At 34.9% G+C, this 21658-nt stretch overlaps 1 protein-coding gene across 9 annotated transcripts in view; it reads right to left on the minus strand.

The window, feature by feature from the left end:
* CDH18 (cadherin 18) overlaps positions 1 to 21658 on the minus strand; it is a 1109085-nt gene that overhangs the window by 543399 nt on the left and 544028 nt on the right. The window contains exon 1 of one of the 9 annotated variants that reach the window (XM_064375891.1): positions 12108 to 12126. The exons of the other annotated variants lie outside the window; for them this stretch is intronic. The gene's annotated coding sequence lies outside the window, so the exon portion shown is untranslated. Of the gene's footprint in view, positions 1 to 12107; positions 12127 to 21658 lie in introns of those variants that run through there. 9 annotated transcript variants of the gene reach the window in all.

A 21658-nucleotide genomic window follows, 5' to 3' on the forward strand; every position in this document is an offset into this window, starting at 1 on the left:
GCTCTCCTCTCCGCGGCTCCTTCCCCTTTTGCCTCCTTCTCCCCCCAGCCTCCCATCGCGCATACTTTTGGGGCTGCACAAATTCCACAGCACGCAAGACGGACACCATTTAGCCCCCTTAGCAAGGTCATGTGGAAAACAATTCAGCGCAGACTACTACTTCTAAATAAAATCCCTGCTCGAAAGGCATCATCTTGAGTACCACATCACTTGAAAAATGACGGCCAGGACTCCGTGACAGTTTAGACCATCAATTCTCAGCGGGGGGAGGGGAAACTGAGGGGCGAGAGGGGTTTGACTGTCAGATGGAGTGGGAGTATCCACCGGGAGGGAACCAGGAAACCAGGCAGGGCAGGCGCTGATGTGGCAAGCTGGTAATAAATTTTCATATTTCCGTGCAAAGTCGTCACAGCCTGCTACACATTCAACTGCTGGCTCATTCATCAGTGATCCATAGTCCGGTGGTAGCCATGAGATTTAGCTTGAGTGATGTCCTTTAACGCCTGAGCCCAAAGTACTCAAGGTATGTAGGGTTTATATCAGACAGAGCTTCCTCTTGGAGGTCAGCATTTATAAATGTGGAGATGAATAGGAGCTGCGATGCCTTTCCAACCCCCTTTGCTTATGCCAGGAAACCTGACACACACACAAACTTCTCACCTCTTACGACTCCAGAATAAATTAAATCGATTTGCAATGTACATAGCTTTTGATAACAGGGATTTCAGGTCTGATGGGCTGCATTCAAAATTGATGTGGACAGCTGAAACAACTTTAGTACTTTCTCCCTGCACGAAGTCACCCACACTCACCCATTAAGAACATCAAGCATCCTTACAAAGTAAACAAGTGTAGGAGTTTATCTAAATTGAATGGCTATTCTAAGGGTCCCTTGGCAGATATTTTAAGAATTGTACAAGACGCTAAATTATTGCAAACACTAAGAGAAAGAGATTACTTTTTCGCTTAGTTGATAAAACTACAAATGCCCAGATTCAGAGGTTTAAAGGAACAAAGACTTGAGCCTAAGAGAGGTACAGTGATAGGGTAAGCTCTGCAGGCCAGAAGACATAAATTCAAATCACAGCTGGGACGTACCATTACACCTGAACTTGTGTAAGCCTTTACCGTTCTCTGAGTCTCAGCTGCCTGCTCTAAAACCTGGAAGGCAATCCTCACTGTAGCAGGTCTCTGTGTTGATTTAAAAATCTGTATACTTGTTTGAACTTAGGAAAAAACTTTTGTTAAGGGTTATATAACTTCTAATTACCCACCTCTTTTCTTCTTCCCTGGGAAAGGTCAAAGAGGTTGAGAAGATAAGGTAAGTTGTATTTCTTGGAAGTTTAAAGGGGCTGAGAGTGAATGTTTGAATCAGCTGAAGTTACATTTGGCTATTTTGCTTGAGTGATGTGAAATGTGGAAGGATTTAATTTGATTTAGTTTTCAAAGACTAAACAAACAGAAGCAATGAGGTAGAAGAGGAATTGAATCATTTCTAATTGGGAAGGAATTACACATTTCGGTGTTTTGTTGCTCTTAAGAAAGACGTTAGAAGCCAGAATTTGTAAATTTCCAAAATTTAAACTTTTAGGAAAAAAAATAGAATAAAAACAACAGCATCCAGATAATGTGCCAGTATTATATTGTGTACTATATATTCTTTCTTATGCAGCTACTGTTTTAAAATGAGGGATTCTCCTTGTGTAGTGTCCGAACGCAAATTCTTAATTTATTTTTGTTTATTGAAAGAGGTATGAAAGAGAATACATTTCCAAAATTTCTATATGGATGAAGCCCTGAGTTCCCAAAGAAAGAAATAGCTATAAAAAATAAAAGGGATAGAAAAAGACACTTTAAGTCTGTAAGAGGTCACATAGTTTAATTTTTAAAATTCATAACATTCTCTAGAAAAGCCAAACTGTTGATTTGACTGCCTCTAGTTGAATGAAATAAAATGTTTGTTTGCCAGCTTGCTACCGAAGCAGTGGCTGAGACACAAACAATGAGCATCCTAGGGACACACTTGAAAACAAAACCTGTTTTTGTATCTTCCTTGCTGGTTTTTCCTGGATAAGACCATAATAAGTGCATCCAGTGGACAGTCGTAATGGAAGTCAACAGGCACTTGCTCCTGAGTGCAACGGCATGCAGAGAGAATTGTCAACGCTGCCAAACAATGCAGTCCATTTCTGGAAAAAGAATCCATTCATCAAGGAAGGATTTTTATCTATGAAACCACACTCAGAATAAGGGATCTAGATTCTCCATAATCCCAATGGTGCAATACACACTGAATTTCAATGGCTTCTGGAGTTTGGCATTCTGAACCTTCCAATTATCCCGAGCCATTGAAAAGTGAACCTGTCAGCCACTTAGTGCCTCTCTTGTTTTTTCAGCTTAAAAAAGAAAAAAAGAAGACGGAAACAAGTGAACCAATGCGGAACTCGCTGGTTAGGGAAAGCCAGGTGGTAGGCAGGTGCTTGTTTTCTCTTTATGTCAAAGATTACTTCAAAAAAGTGGACAGTGTATCAGTCAGCAGAATTTATTACAGAACTAATCTCTGAAAGTGAAAGCCTGGACATTTCTGATACTGAATTCCCACTTGTGTTACCTTGGGAGAGTTATTAGAATCATTTTAGCTGGTGACAGAGAAACATCCAACACACGATTGATGCTGGTCAGACTATAGAACCTGGAAAGATAAAATTGTCATGCTAAATTGTGATCGTTTTCTGAGAGAGAGACTCAAAAAATTGTCTCTTTAGATGTCATCTCATGCTCAATTTTACCCTGGAAATTTAGCAAGCTATGTGATGTTTCCAAACCTGAATACGGAAGCAATGTAAAGGAAATTTAGAGCTGCCTCTTGTTATAATTCGGCTTTTACAGCAGTCAACTGCACAAACATCGTGAATTGGCTTTATTGAGATTAATTAATTAACAGCTTTATTGAGATATCATTGGCATAAAAACTATCATATATTTAAGGTATGCACTTGATATTTTGATATACATATGCAATATGAAATGATCACCACCTTATAACTAATTAATCTATCACCTCTATGTAGTTACCATTTTTGTTTATGAGAATAATATCAAAATATGTGATCTGAAATTTATGTAAAGAAAAGAGCTAGTAAAATAATATAAAGCAATAAGAAATTTCTCTGCAACTATTTATTTTATGTGTTTGGTTAGCAAAAATTACAGTTTCCGTATTTATGTTAAAAGAACAAAAAAGAAAACAAATTGATAAAAGAAAGTGATCTCTGTACTATAGAAGATGACCTAATGAAGTTAACCTTTACTAATTCTGTTATCTCACTTCAGTTTAAGAACTGCAGAGTAATAGTACAACTTTAATGCAGAAACGAAAGACTTCTGTCAAGAAGGTTTCAAAGATAACCATATGTGCAATTAATTCTAAAAAAGGAGCATATTCTTTACTCATAATAATAATTAGATCCATGTGTTCACTTCTTAGATTTTTCTTCAATGCATGTATAATATCAAAGAACCAGTGAGCTGTTTTGGCTCTTAAGTGGTAGTATGAATAATTGACAAAGCAAAAGGTAAAACTCCTCAATTTCTATTACACATGTATTTTATTTCTGCAAAACAGATCATTGTGGTACTACTGATGATGAAATAAGGACACAAGTTCCGAAATAAATGAAAATATAATAGATGATGGATTCTCTCTCTCTCTATATATATATAATATATATATAGAGAGAGAGAGATAGAAAAAGACATGTAGGGAAAGATCTCATGCAATTATGGAGGCTCAGAAGTACCATAATCTGCATCTGCAAGCTGGTGTGTGTATATATATATATATATATATATATATATATATATATAGAGAGAGAGAGAGAGAGAGAGAGAGAGAGAGAGAGAGAGAGAGAGAGAGACATGTAGGGAAAGATCTCATGCAATTACGGAGGCTCAGAAGTACCATAATCTGCATCTGCAAGCTGGAGGCCTAGGAAACTGCTGGTGTATTTCCAGTCCAAACCAGAAGTCTTGAGAACCAAAAGCGCCAATGTTGAAAGGCAGAAAAAGGTATTCCAGCTCATGCAGAAAGTAGATTTTCCCTTTGCTCTTTCTTTTTATTCTATTCAGGCACTCAACGGATAGGATGATGCACACTCACATTGGCAAGGGTGGTTTGATTTGCTCAGTGCACCATGGTAAATGCTAAGCTTTTCCAGAAATACCCTTGGACACACTTTGAAGTACTATTTTACCAGCTATCTAAGCACCACTTAGCCCAGTCACATTGAAACATACAATAAACCATCACACCTATTTCTAGGCTTTCTAGGAGAATTAAATATACATAGAAAACTATCAAGCATTTAGTAAAATTTATATAAACTTGCTTCTTTTATCATTATAGATTTGCATATCTGTTTCTTAATTGAATGCAAGCTACAAATATGTATCTGGTACATGATATGTCTTCATGCAGCTAGGTGTAATATACATAACTCTAGATTGACATTGGATGACATAGAGTCAAGACCTATGTTGACCACTCATATTAAATGTAGAGTTGTTGAACCAGGTTCTTTTACTTTTTGAATGTACTACCTCACTTTTAGACTGGGATACCACCCTCCTCTGATAGAGCTGCTGCGAGCTTTGAAAAAAAAAAAAAAAAAAAACTTTAGGGTGGGCACGGGGGCTCACACCTGTAATCCCAGTATTTTGGGAGGCCGAGGCAGGTGGATCACCTGAGGTGGGAGTTCGAGACCAGCCTGACCAACATGGAGAAACCCCATCTCTGCTAAAAATACAAAATTAGCCCGGCGTGGTGGTGCATGCTTGTAATCTCAGCTACACATGAGGCTGAGAATTGCTTGAACCCAAAAGGTGAAGGTTGTGATGAACTAAGATTGTGCCATTGCACTCCAGCCTGGACAACAAGAGCAAAACTCTGTCTCCAAAAAAAAAAAAAAAAAATTTAAATGTACCAAAAAGTCTAGTATAGTCTTTAGCATAAAAGAGACTTTGGATAATGGCTAGCTGAATCCCAGTTGTAAGTGCTCAGTAAATGTGCTAAATCATATTTGCTTTCTGTGCTTCATTTATAGCAGAAAGAGGGAAGTCACTAATAAACAAATCTTACCTGGAAGCTTGTCATTAAAAGAAAAGCTACAGCTTACATAGAATATCCTGGGGATAATACTCACTCAGTTCAACCTCCCATATCTGCATTTAACTTTTTGGTGCTATGTAACGAAAATTGATATTTAGAAGACCCTGAGGCATTTTAAGATTCTTAACCATCAAAGAAACATTATATTGCACTCAGGGCACAACATTTATAGTACCAGTAGAGAGGTAAATGTTTAAAATCATTTTTATGACTTTTGTTTCCAAAAAAAATAAGGGTTATTTCATTAATATTCAATGAATCAGAACTTAGGGTTGACCAAATCACTTATCTTTTCAGAACTATATTCAATTTACTAACATGCATTTATGCCCATCCAATATAGTAATATATAGTAACTCAAAATATGGTTTTCCTTAAGAACATCTTATGAGAGACTGAAAAAATGATGCATCTATTTTGCCTCTTGACATTTAATGCATCAGATTTTTTGTTCGCTAGAAGTTCTCACTCAATATTTTCAATAAATTATCAGCACTATACTATAAAGTATACGTGTTTTGAATTTTCTCTATTACTGAATATTAATGTCATTCCCAAGTTTTTGATATAAACAATGCTTTAATGAACATCACAGTTGATATATCATTTCCTGGGTCTCTGACTATAGCACTTGAAAAAACTACTGAAATTGAAACTACTAAGTAAAATAAATGAACATTTCTTGAAACTCATGATTACTCTATTGGTCCCCAACACCATTACTGAAGGGTAAAAGATTAAATAGTTCCTCACTATCTTCTAGCAATAACATTTTTTTCTATTTGCTTATTCAACAATTGAAAATTAATATCTCATTGTTTCAATTTCTGTTCATGTGGTTACTAGAATGCTTTTTGACCATTTTGTTATTTCAGATTCATAATTTCTGTTCATATCCATTTCACTATCATGTTATTGCTAATTGGGAAATATAATGAATTTAAACGTCTTCATGCTCAGTCAGGAGACATGCTAGAAATTAAGTTCTGAAGTTTCTATAGCTCTTTCTTACACTTTATTAAAACAATATGGATATCTGTGAACATAAATATATATACATACATATATGAATATATGTACACATGACTAGATTTATTCAGAAAATACAAACAGAATATCAGCTAGCAAAGCACTGATCTAGGTTTTGTAGAAGGATATAAAGAAGCTAAGAAACTAAAAAAAGGTTACTAAAATACAATGCAATACCGTAAATTCCATAAGCTATATGAGGACAATGTCTCTTATAAATTAAAAAATAATTACATTCAATGAGCTGATAAGTCATCATTGGGAGAGGTAGAATTTGAGGAAAGTTTTAAATAATAAGGAGGCCTAAAATAGAAATTGATGACTGAAAAAATTTTTCAAACAAAATAAAATATTTTTAAAAGCGAGTATATCTCTAGAGACCTATACATCAGAATCTCCAAAAGATGGAGCCTAGCTATTTAAATTTAAAAATAGTTCCACAGAATATTCTGGATGGTTGTACACTGTTATAGCACATATCACATTTATAATATATTTTGATTGCCTTTTTTACTCTCTTTTAAGAACCCCAAAGCAGACTTCCTATAGAACTCAGTCATTTCTGAGAAGATGAAGAAAATGTAATAGAACATTTATAAAATTCAATCTCCTTTTCTGGGCCATTGCTGGACAGTCTCAAGAATTACTTACTCTTGTATCTAGGCTTCCACTATCACTTTGTTTCTACCTCGGCTGAGGCACTCAGCAGAGAGTAACATATGTCCACTATCATATCCTTATGCAGAGGTAAACTCTAAAGTCTTTGAGAACCAACAGAAAGTGTACTTTAAAGTTTTCTATTCCAACATTTGCTTCAACTGATTGCAGGTCAACCTAAGTGCAAGGTTTATGGACTGCAACAATGGTAAGCTATTGCCTATACTTCAAGAAGCTTATGATACAGTAGAGGATGCAGACATATCAACATTTCATCATAACGCAATACTATCATAGGGGGATGATGCATAGGGTGTCAAGAAAGTTTCTTAATTCATCTTGAGTATGTGGAGAAAGTTTCCTAGAAGAACCAAGTTGGACAATAAAGAGATATTACTCTAGCATGACAGGAAGAGGGCAGAGAGGATGACGGGGTGTTAAAAGATGTTCGTAAAGAAAGTCGGGTAGGAGCAGAATGAAACATGAAATGGAGAATCAGGGCAAAGTGATTATGCAGAAGTTATATTCCTGTTAAAGGCCTTGGACTTCATCAGATGAGTTATTTAACCCACGATAATGAAATGGTAATATTTGACTTTACAACTAAGTCTTCTCTCTGCTGGCCAAGTGGCCAAGCTTAGGGGGGGTAAAATTAAATACATGGGGACCAGTTTGAAAGCTATCAAAAATAATCTAGAATGTTATTATGAGCTCATTGGCTACATAAGTTTTGTCAGAGAAACAAGTGTGATGATGGGTTAAAATATTTTAAAATAGTAAAAAATTAAAATAGGATAACCCTACAATAGGATAGGAGTGATGAGCAAGGGACGATTCCAGGCTGCTCTCATGAATTCTGCTAGAGTGTTTGTATTGTCAGAAAGTGCACTGTCAGAGGAAAACTAGTTTGAAGGAAGAAGATAATAGATTGATTTGAGGTCACATTGACTTTAATGGGCCCATTAGAAATCAACAAATGATTGTCCAGTTGGTTATTAGTTTCATGCTAAGAGAACAAGCCAGAGTTTGAAATAAAATTTGAGGAGACATTTATATATAATTGTTCAATATCTGTTTCTCATGGATTTGTTCAAGGACAGCAGAAAGAAGGAAAGAACCATAAACAGCATTAGTATTATAGTGTGAGTTGAGCTAAGCGGGGAGGGGAATCCTTTGAAATGGAAAATAAGCAGTCCTAGATGCAAGACAAAAAAACACAAGAATTTAGGGTCATAAAATTAATGAAATAGATAAGGTCGCCAAGCTTAGAGAAATGAATCATATTCATTTTGGTAGCATAACAAGTGCATTCTCATGTTATGTTTGGCTATTTGGAGGTTATTTGTGACACTGGAATTGGCAGTCAGGAAATTGGTGGCAAAAGAAGACAGTCTGGTAATAAATGAAAAAAAATACAGAACAAGGTGGAATGATTTTTCAATAAAGGAAGAAGAGAATCATAAAATTGAAACAAAGCATCATAGAATTCAAGAAATAAATTATTATTACCATTGTTTGAGTGGAACATAGTTTACCTAGTTAAAGAGGACGTTAACTATAAAAGATAATGAGGTGCTAAAGAAAAAGAAAAAAGGTAAAATATAAGATAAAGTCCCTGAATACACAGAAGGAGACTTAAGATTCCAGATCTGTTTCTCCTTTCAGGCTTCTCAATCATTGAAGGGACTATCATTTACACACACAGACACACACACACACCCCTTCTAAACAGACAAATACACACATAACTTCTCCACAATTGCCCACATAAAATTCTGGACACAGCTGGGCATGGTGGCTCATGCCTATACTTCCAGAACTTTGAGAGGCCAATGTGGGTGGATCACCTGAGGTCAGGAGTTTGAGACCAGCCTGGCTAACATGGTGAAACACTGTCTCTAGTGTTTCATGCCTGTTATCCCAGCTACTAGGGAGGCTGAGGCAGGAGAATCTAGTGGTGCATGCCTGTTATCCCAGCTACTAGGGAGGCTGAGGCAGGAGAATCTCTTGAACCTGGGAGGCGGGGGTTGCATTGAGCCAAGATGGCGCGATTATATTCCAGCCTGGACAAAAATAACAAAACTCCATCTCAAAAAAATAAAAGTCTGGAGACTAGCCTCAATGTTTTCCTTACTGCCAGGACTAGCTACATAATTGGGAGAATGGGAGAACAGTACAAAATTAAAATGTTGGGATTCTTAAAAACATACTGAGAATTTCAGGATGATGGCAACAGAGCATCAGACCAAGCATGAGGCCAATTCTGAATGTGGGGCTTTATGCAGCTGCAGAGGTCACAAGCTCATGAATCATACCTGCTCACCACTTCTACCCATCCAATGACCCCAACTCTACTTATCTTGTTTTATTGATAATTCTCAAATTATGTATTAAGTTCCATCTCAAGTTCTTTCAGATTCTCATAGTCCCCCAATTCAACTGTCTTCCCTTTTTTAAATTATGTATGTAGGATGACTGTCTCAGAATAGGAGTTCTGACTTTTCCTGTCACTGCAGTGATACCAAACTATATGGTGAGGAAGTGGGAGGTAGTAGGAAAAGTGTTAGTAGTTTTTATATCTTAGGTAATAAGGTATGGGGACAGATGAATTCGAATAAGAGCCCAATATAGAGATAGGGTGGGCCAAGTGGGGACACTGTCAAGATAATCCAAGATTTTTAATAGATTACTAAACTCTGTTGACTGAATACACAATCTAATTAATAGATTGTGAATATACAATCTATTAATCTATTTTTAATAGATTACTAAACTATATTGACTGAAACTTGGTTGATTAATACTCTGCTTGTTGTGTTACAGGATAAAAAAAATCTATAATTTGTACTGATAAGCAAAAAAGAAATAATGAATGCCTTTAACTTGGTATAAGAATAAGAAGTAAGCAAATTGGAGACATTTACTGAAAGAATTAAACAGAACACAGTGGAGATAAAACTAAGAGTTTTAGAGCTTGATCCTGGGAGAAAAAATGGCAAAGTGGGAAGAAAGTTGTAAGATTTGGTTAGAAATATAGTTTCAATTTGAAATATGCTGATGAGGTGTTAGCCAGATATTTTGAAGGGACAGCCAAGAGTCAGTTGGCAGTATTAGATTGTAGCTTGGGAAAATAGCTTTGGGTGGGAGACATAGTTTTGTGAGTCAGCCACAGATGATGATGATGATGATAATACGAATGATATATGCTATACGGTCCCTAATGGATGAGAGGAAAGTTTCTAGGGGATCGATGACAGAGCTAGCTAGACAATGAGAGAAGAAAGAGCAGGTGAAAGATGAGAATGGAAAGGAGGAAGAGAGGAGAGCAAAGAAGAGAAAAGAGAAATGGCACTTAAAAGGAAAAGTCTGAAGTGCTGATCAGAAAACATTACAAAATCTTTAGTTGATATGAATTTAAAAAGCCTTTTAGTAAACTGTAACTTTATATTACTGATTAGTAAACAGAACTTTACTCACTTTTGCAAAGGTTGGCAAAGTAAAAATGTGGCAACTCCAGGGTAAGGTTTAGTCACGGTGAAAAAAAAGATGTAGCTAAAAATAGATCAAATTAACTTAGTATAGTAGAGATTTACATATTCTACAGCGTGCAAAATTGTCAAATGAAGTCTCATAATTTCTTTTTATTTTAATGCATGAGAAGCTTGATCTTCATTTGAGAATGTGATTAGCTATGCTGTACCATTTCTTTGCTTATTCAAAGTTGCTTTATAAAAGGACTGCCAAGTGGTAAGTGCATATAATTATTCATGGAGAATATTAAAGATTGTATTGAAAGCAAACAGTTGAAATGTGAATTCTATTACTTTCCCCTACTGAGTGTATAGGTGAATATGTGTTTGAGGGCACAAGAGGAAGAGTAGGTGTTATATAATAAATGCTATTTATATTACAACCTTAAAAGAAAAATTAGACTATGACATAAAGTCTGATTATTTTTAACTCAGAAAAAAATGTATAGAGGCCATCAACCCCATAAAGAACAGAACAAGCTAAAAAGAGAACAGTGTCTCTGAAGCATTGTCCAGAAAGTGTGTCCAAAATAAATTCCATATTGCCAGGGTTAATTTGGGACTCTAGGAAGATTGGTTAGATAAAATGGGATTTCATTTTCATATCTCAGGATGCCTTATGTCATTATTCTTTTTCCTTTTTTTAACTGCAAGTCAATTGCATGTGGTGTGCTGAAATAATTTCTCTGTAGGTCTCTTGTGTTGTATAAGCCCGGGTCTTTTGGTCACCATAGGCAATTGAGAATTACACCACATGCTCAGGTGAACAGTGAAAATCAGGTTTTACATTCATTGTCCTGCTCAGCATTAGGTCCTCAGAGTGGGCAAATCAAAGTGTAGGTAGGGATAGGTTATTCCCAGACTACTGCAGCCACACTGAGCATACACATAGGCCTCAAGTCACTTTCAAAGTGGCACTGTCATTGTCCTCCATCTATCTAAAGATTCCTCAAGATGCCGTTATTCATATCTCAGTGTTGGCAGTTTTACACACAATGTCCCTAACCATATGTTCTGCTCATTGTTAGTAACTAGTCATTATTGACATTGATGCTTTCCTTATCACATTCCTCAAGCCAGAATTTTTGTCTCTAAAGTCCCCTAAATCTTCCCAGTACATTTTTACTATGTTTAGAATTTTACTCCACACATTAAAGGCATTCAATTGATAGAACTTTTCTACTGAAATATCGCTGGTCCCATTTAATTAACCATTTCTGAATTCCCCCTATAACTTTATTGTATACATGGTAGATACAGTTTTTATGCCATACATTTATTTTTTAATGGAATTTGAAAAGAAATCTTTAGAATTTGCATAGAGACTAACTTCAGTCAAATTTTAGCTTTGTCGCCTATTTGGTGCATTGCCTTGAAACTGGCTCTCAGCTTCCACATCTTTTAATGGTAATATAGCGCAGTTCTGGAAGATAAGTTGTACTAATTACACATATTGAAGGAAATAACTTACATAATTCACCTTTTAGAGTGTATGCTACATGTATATACTCAGTAAATTACAGTTATAACAATAGACACAACCTCTCAGTTACTACTGTGATTTTACCAAACTGTACACATACATAACATATTACCAAATGTGACTAAGTTGTAAGTGATGACAATAAGGACGAGAACACATTACAAAAGAAAAATAGGGAATGATTTGTGGAGATATCAATATGGTTCATTTGTTAACGTCTTGTGCTATTGAGATTACCTACTTTCCTGAAAAGTGAAAGGCAGGACTGAAGAAGGGATCTGGTGCCGTCTGTAATCTGCTCAGGGGAGATATAGATTTTCTCTCTTTCAGAGTTCCAGAGAACAAAAATCAGAGCCCAGAGATAAAGAGGACTGGTTTGCCAATCACGGAATCTGTAGAGCACAACAGTGAGTATGTGAAAAAGAGAAAAAGTCAAAAAGGAATCCAAACACACAAAAAAAGCAATTCACATACTGGGTATGTTTCCTGCTATGTTGTCACTATTTTCATGCAAATTAATTGTGATGTGGACCTACTTAATCGTTTTAGAACATTATCAGTGCTGCCTTTACCAATTTTAATGGATTTGGTCTGAAATCAGCTAGAATAAGTATACCTTAGGATGTGATAAGATAAATGTGTATTAAAACCAGTTTAGAAGAGTGAAGCAATGCTTTTGCCCAGTTTAGAAAGTTAAAAAGGCAAAACAAAACCCACAGTTATTCAAATCTGCAAACTTTATTAAAATTGCAACATACATATATATATATATATATATATATATATATATATATATATATATATCAGTATGTGGCTGTGTGTGTAGTTGTACATGTTGGAGGTTTGTGGGAAGAAGATTAAAATAGTCATTTTCTGTTACAGCTTTAAGTTGCTGGAGAAATGTCACACTACTCTATAAATTGTTCTGTCTTCAGATTGTAAACACAGACTTCAAATGGGCAAATATCTCTTCCTAGTAATTGTACTGTATTTCCCACTGTTTTTTTTAATTTTCCAAAATGAAAATTCTCAATTATTTGTCTCTTCTCTGCCCTACAATCTCCTTTTCTCCTCTACTAACAAATGATTTTATATCAATTTTATTTATAAAATAGACCTAATAACAAAATATTTTTTCTTGTCAGAAAATCTAGTAAACTACTTGCATCTAAATATATTGTATTTTGTATCATATGTTTAGTTCTTTCTCATGTTATAATGATGAGTGTGGTCTTATCTAAAGCCAACTACTTGCTGTTTGCTCTCAATCCAATCTGCTAGGGATTGACCTTGATAGCTCACATTTAGTCTTCTAATTCATCAGCAAAGTCACAACATAGTCTGGATCTGGTTGGACTGATTTTTACTATTTTTACTGGTCTGAGCCACTTTCTTTTCTTACCAAGACTCCAGCAACAGCACCCCCTACCTAAGGGAATCTCCTGTTTTCTGCAAAGCAGAGTGAATATTACATCAAAGTGAAATCATTATTTTAGCAATTGGGCATTGTCTCTGACCTATCATCCTGTATTCCTCACATGAGTGCTAAAAGGAGGTCTAAGTAGCCAGCTCCTTTCATATATATAATTCTTGCATTCAGCCCTCCCTTTAAAGGGTGGGGTCAATTAGAGAGAACATTTCACACAATTGCATGGCAAGCTATTGTCTTCTACACTCATTAGTTAACTTCATTTTTCATAAATGTGAATAGGCCACCAAGGATCAGGCAACATGTGAGGAAACTTAAGCAGCAATGAGGATATCTAAGATGGAACAGTTATTGACTTTGGAAATGAATTAATAAAACTTCAGGATAGGAAATATTTGTACATTTAAAAGATCGCAAACCTTTACAAATAGTTCAATAGATGGGTTGGATTACAGAATGGCTCTGCTAAGAATACATTGCTGATAAAGAAGAAAAGACTGAAAATGTATGGCATTGAAGAAATCACTATAAAGAGAAACATCATATGTATATAAAGAGGAACAAAGAGTGTATCAAAATGCCACCATCTATCTACAAGGAGTTCCAAATAACAGAGAAAATAAAAAGTAAATTTGAAGAGCTAATACAATGAGTTAAGAAACCCTGTGATTGAGGGAAAACACAAGTCTTCATCATTGAAATAGCACACAAATTCCAAAAGGGAATAATGGGAAAAATACATATGCGTTTCTGGAGAAATTTGAAAATGCCAGAACTAAAGACAAATTCTAATGAATTCCACATAGAAAAAAAATAAAGTCGATCATCTAGGAAGAAATAAACATTCAAATGACTAGATATCTTACCAGTGACACTGAATACTGGGAGAGAGCAGCAGAGCCTAATCTAGACAGATGCTTGAATCTGGCACTAATTGCATAAACTGCCATATTATCCACTTAAAAATAATGGCAAAATAAGTATATTTGAACATGAAAACTTCAGGAATTTAGTTCATACTTGTATATAAACAAAGTGTATATATGTACACACACACACACACACACACACTTTCCATGAGTTGATAAATTTGTTCTTATGATTAAATAAGTTTGGGAAATGACCATTAGACATTAAACTTAGGAGATTGTTCCTTCCCAATGATTTCTACATATTTACACATATCTGCACACATGCATACATATACACACGTACATATACATATGCACACACACACACACACACATATAATTTTAAGTTATTTAAGGTTGTTCAATAACCAAATGAGGAAGAATGAGACGTAAACAAAAGGGAGACACTGAGGCAAACAACACTGGTAAGAAAATAGATTCAGACAAAAGAATCACTAAGTTAATTTTGCCTAATTATAAAACTAGTATTGGATCTTCCTAGACCATCTAAATTAGCTTCTGCAGTAAAGATGTCTAAAAATCTGGATATTTGATATCATTTCAGGAATTGATTTCTATGTTAGACATGTTTGGAGAATGACCATTAGCACTTGACATTTGGGAGATTGTCCTTTGAGTAACAATTTGAAAGAGACAGGATTCTATAAGTGCATTAAACATATTTATTGACTTTTTATTTTGCCAACATAAGAAAACAAGAGAAAAACAATTAAATGTTCAAATCAATGTAAAATCAAATAACATATAACACACAAAATAATATGACACACAAGATTGAAAAGGCCAGATGGAAGGGAGTAAGTATACAGATTTCATTATTTTTGTTAAAAGTAGCAAACTAGATTGCTACTAGATTGGAGAAATCAAAGGTAATTTGTTTTAAGCCATAAAGGCATACACTGGAAGAACTAGAGATGGCAAGTGGACAAGTTTGGAAGGAAATCGATCATTTAAGTGTGTTAAATTTATTTTCTATAGAAGTGGAGAGTTAATAGATAAATTATTATTTCACAAGTTTTGAGAATAATAAAATCATTTACAGTAATATTGTCTACTAAAAGAATTTAAAATAGAAATTACTCTAGGGAATGGAGCTTGGCGGAAAAACTTTTCTTCTCATTTAAATATTTGGAACTGTTAGAATTTTTAAACTATGAGGATATCTACAATGTCTACAATAACAGCAACCAAGACGCTTATTAAAATGAAAATTTGAAACAAAAATTAAAAAGCAAAAGTGTTAATGCTCAGATTGATGAAATATGAACTCCCTTTTTCTACTCCCTGTTTTCATATATTCCTTCATTAGCACATGGCATTTTATAATTAGAAACTACACTATTATAGTTGTTTAGATTAATCATTATCATGACTTTAAAGATATAATATTGTTTAAAACATGTCACGAAACATAGTACTTAGCTGCTCCACACATGCTAAATCTGTTTAATACATTAATTTTATGAAACATGTTAAGTATCTAATGGAACATTAAAATATATAAAATGGTTCCTTTCAAAATCACAATAAAAATCTCTTATAATTTAAAATTAACTTAGAGGGAAATGTGATGTATTTACAAGACAAAAATGCAAAAGAACTTAAAGTGATATATCTTTTTTTAATGAGAAAATTAAATAGGTCAATTTTCAGGTAAATATTTTAAGAACTTGACACAAACACCTCCAAATATTGAATAAAATTTGTTTAGTTTGGCTAATGATGTAAATTTCATTTCAAAATTGATTCATTGGAGGTACCAAGACAATTTTGAATAAGAGAATTCATATTAAAGTAATAATAAACGTCAAATATGCTTTTAATATAATTTTAAAAATATTGATTATATATAAGTAAAATAATAGTTTTGTGCAATCAAAAACAACACAGATTAGATAACAGATGATATAAAGGTTAAATATATTACCAAGTGCATTTCCAATTACCAAAGGAAATCGTGGGTGATTCAACTGATTATAGAGAGTCAACTGACTATTTGGAATAAAGGATGCTGTTCTGACATGCACGAAAAATGCATTCCAAGAGTAAATACATAAAGAGTGTTGACTGAGGCATCTTTCCACGAAAATACAGTGCTGAGTTGATTTATGCTTGAAATAATTGTTGAATAAATAATTTTAAGAAAAAAGAACACATAACTATTACAGTTAAATGTCCGTGAAATCTTTGAATATGAAAGAAATTTATAAGCAAGACTCAAAATATAGAAATAATAGAGTGCTCATGGAAGAAAAAAAGTGTGAATAGTGCAGAATTAGCAAGAGACAGAGTAGCAGGAGTTGAAATCAGAGATGTTTAATAGTTTGAAGTGCAGTACGTGGAAAGTGTGTGTGTGTGTGTGTGTGTGTGTGTGCATGCGCGTGCGCGTGTATGTACCATAAGTCACTGGGCTTGCCACCTGTTTTTGTATGGTATGTGAACTAAAAATGTTTTTACATTTTTTAAATGGTTAAGAAAAATCAAAATAAGACTAGCGAAATATGAAGATTATATAAAATTCAAATTTCAGTGTCCATAAATAAAGATTTACTGGAACACAGGCAGGCCCATTTGATTATAGTCTGTGGCTGCTTCATGCTACAACAGCAGAATTGAGTAGTTTTGACAGAGACCATATGGCCTGCAAAGCTGAAAACATTTACTATCTGGCTCTTTACAGAAAAATTTGGCTGACCCCTGGTATAGACATATCCCGGGAGTTTCTCAATACGTAGCATATCGCATCAATTCACTATGCCAACCTCAATCAATTTTTGTATATAAATATTCTAAGTTTAATGACTTCTGCATATACATCCTGTGTGTGTAGATGTGTAAATTTGTGTTTATGTGTGATGGCAATGCACAGTTTGCTTTGGGATGTATACAATATATGAATGTAATTATAATTGAGAATTAGAAAAAATATATACATACAAAATCCAATAGTACCATGCTTTTGAGATACATAATCACTCATGTTTGCTATTTTGGGGCTGCACTGAATTTCTGAGAACAAGCCTTTATTTTCCATTTTAATTAAACTAAACATTTAATTACATTTCCACTATTCTGTCAGCAGAAACAAATCTATAAATGTGGAGTGAAAAATTATGAAAGCTGGTCTTTAATATCTCATCACAAACGGAGCATGTTATGGGCAATCTGTTCTTTGAGGGTGTATAACAACCATGTTTCCCATGAACATTAATTCTAATAAAGGATTCAACCACAGTACAGAACTTTTCATTTTTAGCTAATATCTATCTGTTAAAGGTCAAGATGTTGAAAATATATACCACGTTTACAATAATACCCACGCCCCTCAGGGTTTTAGTTTCTAGCACAAGAGAATTAAGTAAGTGAAGGGTTAGTGCATATCAAATACAAGTTTGTGGGCAAGCAATTTATGCCCTGCCTATGCTCGAATTCACACCAATAAAATTATACAAACACTTAGAATTTTTATTTTATTGTAAGTAGCCAATATGTCTAGAGCAATTTGCCAGGTGCTATGAAAAATTAAAGGCACCTGCCCACAAAGTTATTCTAGCCATACAGAAGATGCAGACTTGTAAAGATGAAAATGGAAATAAGGAAAAGCTCCTATCTAATGACAGCTGTTAGTTCACAGGAACAGAATCATTTCCCCCCATCAGTTTTTCTGGTGGGCTACGTCACGCACCCTCAAATAGGATGTATATAATATACTGATTTTATATATCAGTATTGTGAGCTTGGTTAATGGCAGTTTGGTCTAGAGAGATGAACTTGTTCTTTGTTGATAATAGAATGAAATTTCTGGGTATACAAGTCTAAGGACAAATTCTAGAATCCAGCAAATACACCTCAGTATAACCCTCCAGGAAAGCCAATGGGAGGAAATGATTCTATTTCTCTGCACTTACATCTCTAATTAGACACAAGCTTTTCCTTATTTCCATTTTCACATTTACCAGTCTGCATCTCATGTATCGCTATAACAACTTTGTGGACAGATAAATGCACCACAGTGTATTCAGGAAGTAGCATTCTTTATTTTTAAAATATAATCAATGTACTATGTTTGCAGTATTTCAGGGGGTTGAGAACTACACTCTATCTTTATGTCTAGATTTATCTTAATTTTAATCAATCAGTTTATCATTGAATATTAACTATCAGAGTATAATCTTTATACAGCAAGGGTATATAATATCACTGGTGATTCAACTGGTGATGAGTTAATCTATATAGAGAACTGTAAATGCTAAGGAGAACAATATATCAAGTTTTCACAACAGTCTATTCTGTCAACCAGCTAGATAAAAAGTTAAATAATTATTGTAATAGAGGTTCATGATAACAGGAGAGCAAGGGAAGGCGGTAATATTTAAATATTTAATGGAATCAGACTAGGAGAACCCGATTCATCTTTCCTCAAAATGTGGTAATATTTGGCCAGGACAACCCCTTTATAGATGAATAATGCCAGTAATGCCAATATATTTGCCTCCTGTTCATCATTTCCATGCTAGTACTATTCCATTCTGGAAGATACATTCTTTATTTTTAAAATATAATACATGTACTATGTTTGCAGTATTTTGATGTGTTGAGAACTACTTTCTCTCTTTATGTCTGGATTGCATGTTTTAATTTTGATCCATCAGATTCCTATTGAACATTAACTATGAGAGTAGTTATTTTATTTCTTCTTCTTACAGGATATTTTCTTTCCTGTTCTTAGGAGATGTGTCAATGGAGACCCCAGATATTTACATATATTAATGAGGGATTAGTCTATATTATTCCTCATTTACCACATAACTGGTGGAAAGTGGTGTGTGTGTGTATGTGTGTGTGTGTAACCTCTACCATCTACCATCTCTTAATCTCCTATTTCACTCGTTCCTTTTAATTTTGTTTCAGTTTTTTGAGACACATTATTGCCCAAGCTGGAGTGCAGTGGTGCGATCTTAGTTCAATTGATTCTCGTGCCTCAGCCTCCAGAGTAGCTGGGATTATAGGCATGAACCTCCATGTCCCACTACTTTTTGTATTTTTTTTTTTTTGAGACGGAGTTTCGCTCTTGTTACCCAGGCTGGAGTGCAATGGTGCCATCTCGGCTCACCGCAACCTCCGCCTCCTGGGTTCAAGCAATTCTCTTGCCTCAGCCTCCCGAGTAGCTGGGACTACAGGCGCGCCACCATGCCCAGCTAATTTTTGTATTTTTAGTAGAGACGGGGTTTCACCTTGTTGACCAGGATAGTCCCGATCTCTGACCTCGTGATCCACCCGCCTCGGCCTCCCAAAGTGCTGGGATTATAGGCTTGAGCCACCGCGCCCGGCCTACTTTTTGTATTTTTAGTAGACACAGGGTTTCTCCATGTTGGCCAGGCTAGTCTTGAACTCCTGGCTTCAAGTTATCTGTCCACCTTGGCCTTCCAAAGTTCTGGGATTAGAGGTGTGAGCCACCATGCCCAGCTTATACCTCATATATTATCCTTTTTGGCTTCTGTTCCTCTCATTCAACCAAGTGAATAGCTTACAAAATTGTCTATATCATTCAATTCAATGAGCATTTTCTAATCTTTACCTGATTTGAGTTTTCTGTATCATTAACCATACTTTCCTTATGTTCTGAGACAAAGCGCTTTCTTATTTTTACTCCCACCTTTCTGGTTCTGCCGTCTCAAGCTGTTTCTCAGACTTGCTTTCTCTATGTTTAAATGTTGGAGTTCTTCATGACCATCTCCTTTGTATTTTACTCAGTACTGAAATTTAGGCAATCTTGTCAGAAACCAGAATTTCAAACACTTATCTTATTCCCAAGATTCTCACCTGTTTATCTCTAGACAATTCCTTTCCTCTGACTTTTATATCTGACTACTTGAATATTGACTTGATTTGTGTAAAGCACTGCAAACCTAGAATTCCAGAAATGAAATAATGATCTTCTTATCCCCTGCACACATACATCATTACATATTATCATTTTGCCTCACAAATAGCCTTTCAATTCCATTTACTGCCTTCTATCTCAAACAGGCTTTCTTGTCCAATGTACCATTATCTCTCCCCTAAATTAAAATAATTGTTTATTTAAACAGTCGTATGTAGTTCTTCTTGTAGAGATCTATTGCCTCCCTTATTAGCTGTATTCCTAGGTATATTATTTATTTTGTGGCAATTGTGAATGGGAGTTGATTTGTGATTTGTCTTGTTTTGACCGTTATTGGTGTACAGAAATGCTAGCGATTTTTGCACATTGATTTTGTATTCCAATATGTTGTTGAAGTCGCTTATCAGCTTAAGAAGCTTTTGGGCTAAAACGATGGAGTTTTCTAGATACGGAATCATGTCATCTGCAAACAGGGATAGTTTGACTTCCTCTCTTCCAATTTGGATACACTTTAGTTCTTTCTCTTGCCTGATTGCTCTTGCCAGAACTTCCAATACTATGTTGAGTAGGAGTGATGAGAGAGGGCATCCTTGTTTCATGCCAAGTTTCAAGAAGAATGCTTCCAGCTTTTGATCACTCGGTATGATATTGGTTGTTGATTTGCCATACATGGGTCTTACTATTTTGACATATGTTCTTTCAATACCTAGCTTATTGAGAGTTTTTAACATAAAAAGGTGTTTTATTTTATCAAAGCCCTTTTCTACATATGTTGAGATAATCATGTGTTTTTTGTTTTTAGTTCTGTTTATGTGAGGAATAACAATTATTGATTGGCATATGTTGACCAACCTTGCATCCCAGGTATAAAGTTGACTTGGTTGTGTTAGATGAGCCCTTTTTGATGAAGGCTGGATTTGGTGTGCCAATATTTTTGCATCAATGTTCATCAAGGATATTGGCCTAAAGTTTTCTTTATTTGTTGAATCTCTGCCAGCTTTTGGTATCAGAATGATACTGGCCTCATAGAATGAATTAGGGAGGAGTCCTTCCTTTTCAATTTTTTGGAATAGTTTCAGTAGGAATGGTAGCAGCTCTTTTTGCATATCTGGTGGAATTCAGCTGTGAATCCATCTGGTCCTGGGCTTTTTTTTTTTTTTTTTGGTTGGAAGACTATTACTGCCTCATCTCAGAACTCATTATTGGTCTGTTTAGTGCTTCAATGTCTTTCTGGTTCAGTCTTGGGAGGGTGTAATATGTCCAGGAATTTATTAATTTCTTCTAGATTTTCTAGTTGTGAATAGTGGTGTTTATAATATTCTCTGATGGTCGTATTTCTGTGTGGTCAGTCAAAGTATCCTCCTTATCATTTCTTATTGTGTTTATTTGAATTTTCTCTCTTTTTTTCTTTATTAGTCTAGCTAGCAGTCTAGCTACTTTATTTTTTTTCAAAAAAAAGTAGCTCCTGGATTTGTTTGATTTCCTCTCTTCCTATTTGAATGTCCTTTATTTCTTTCTTGTCCAACTTAATGGATCTTTTGAATTTT

The sequence above is a fragment of the Aotus nancymaae genome, unplaced genomic scaffold, assembly GCF_030222135.1.
Source record: "Aotus nancymaae isolate 86718 unplaced genomic scaffold, 86718_ANA_hifiasm-v0.15.2.pri h1tg000014l, whole genome shotgun sequence".
In the NCBI taxonomy this organism is placed as follows: Eukaryota; Metazoa; Chordata; class Mammalia; order Primates; family Aotidae; genus Aotus; species Aotus nancymaae.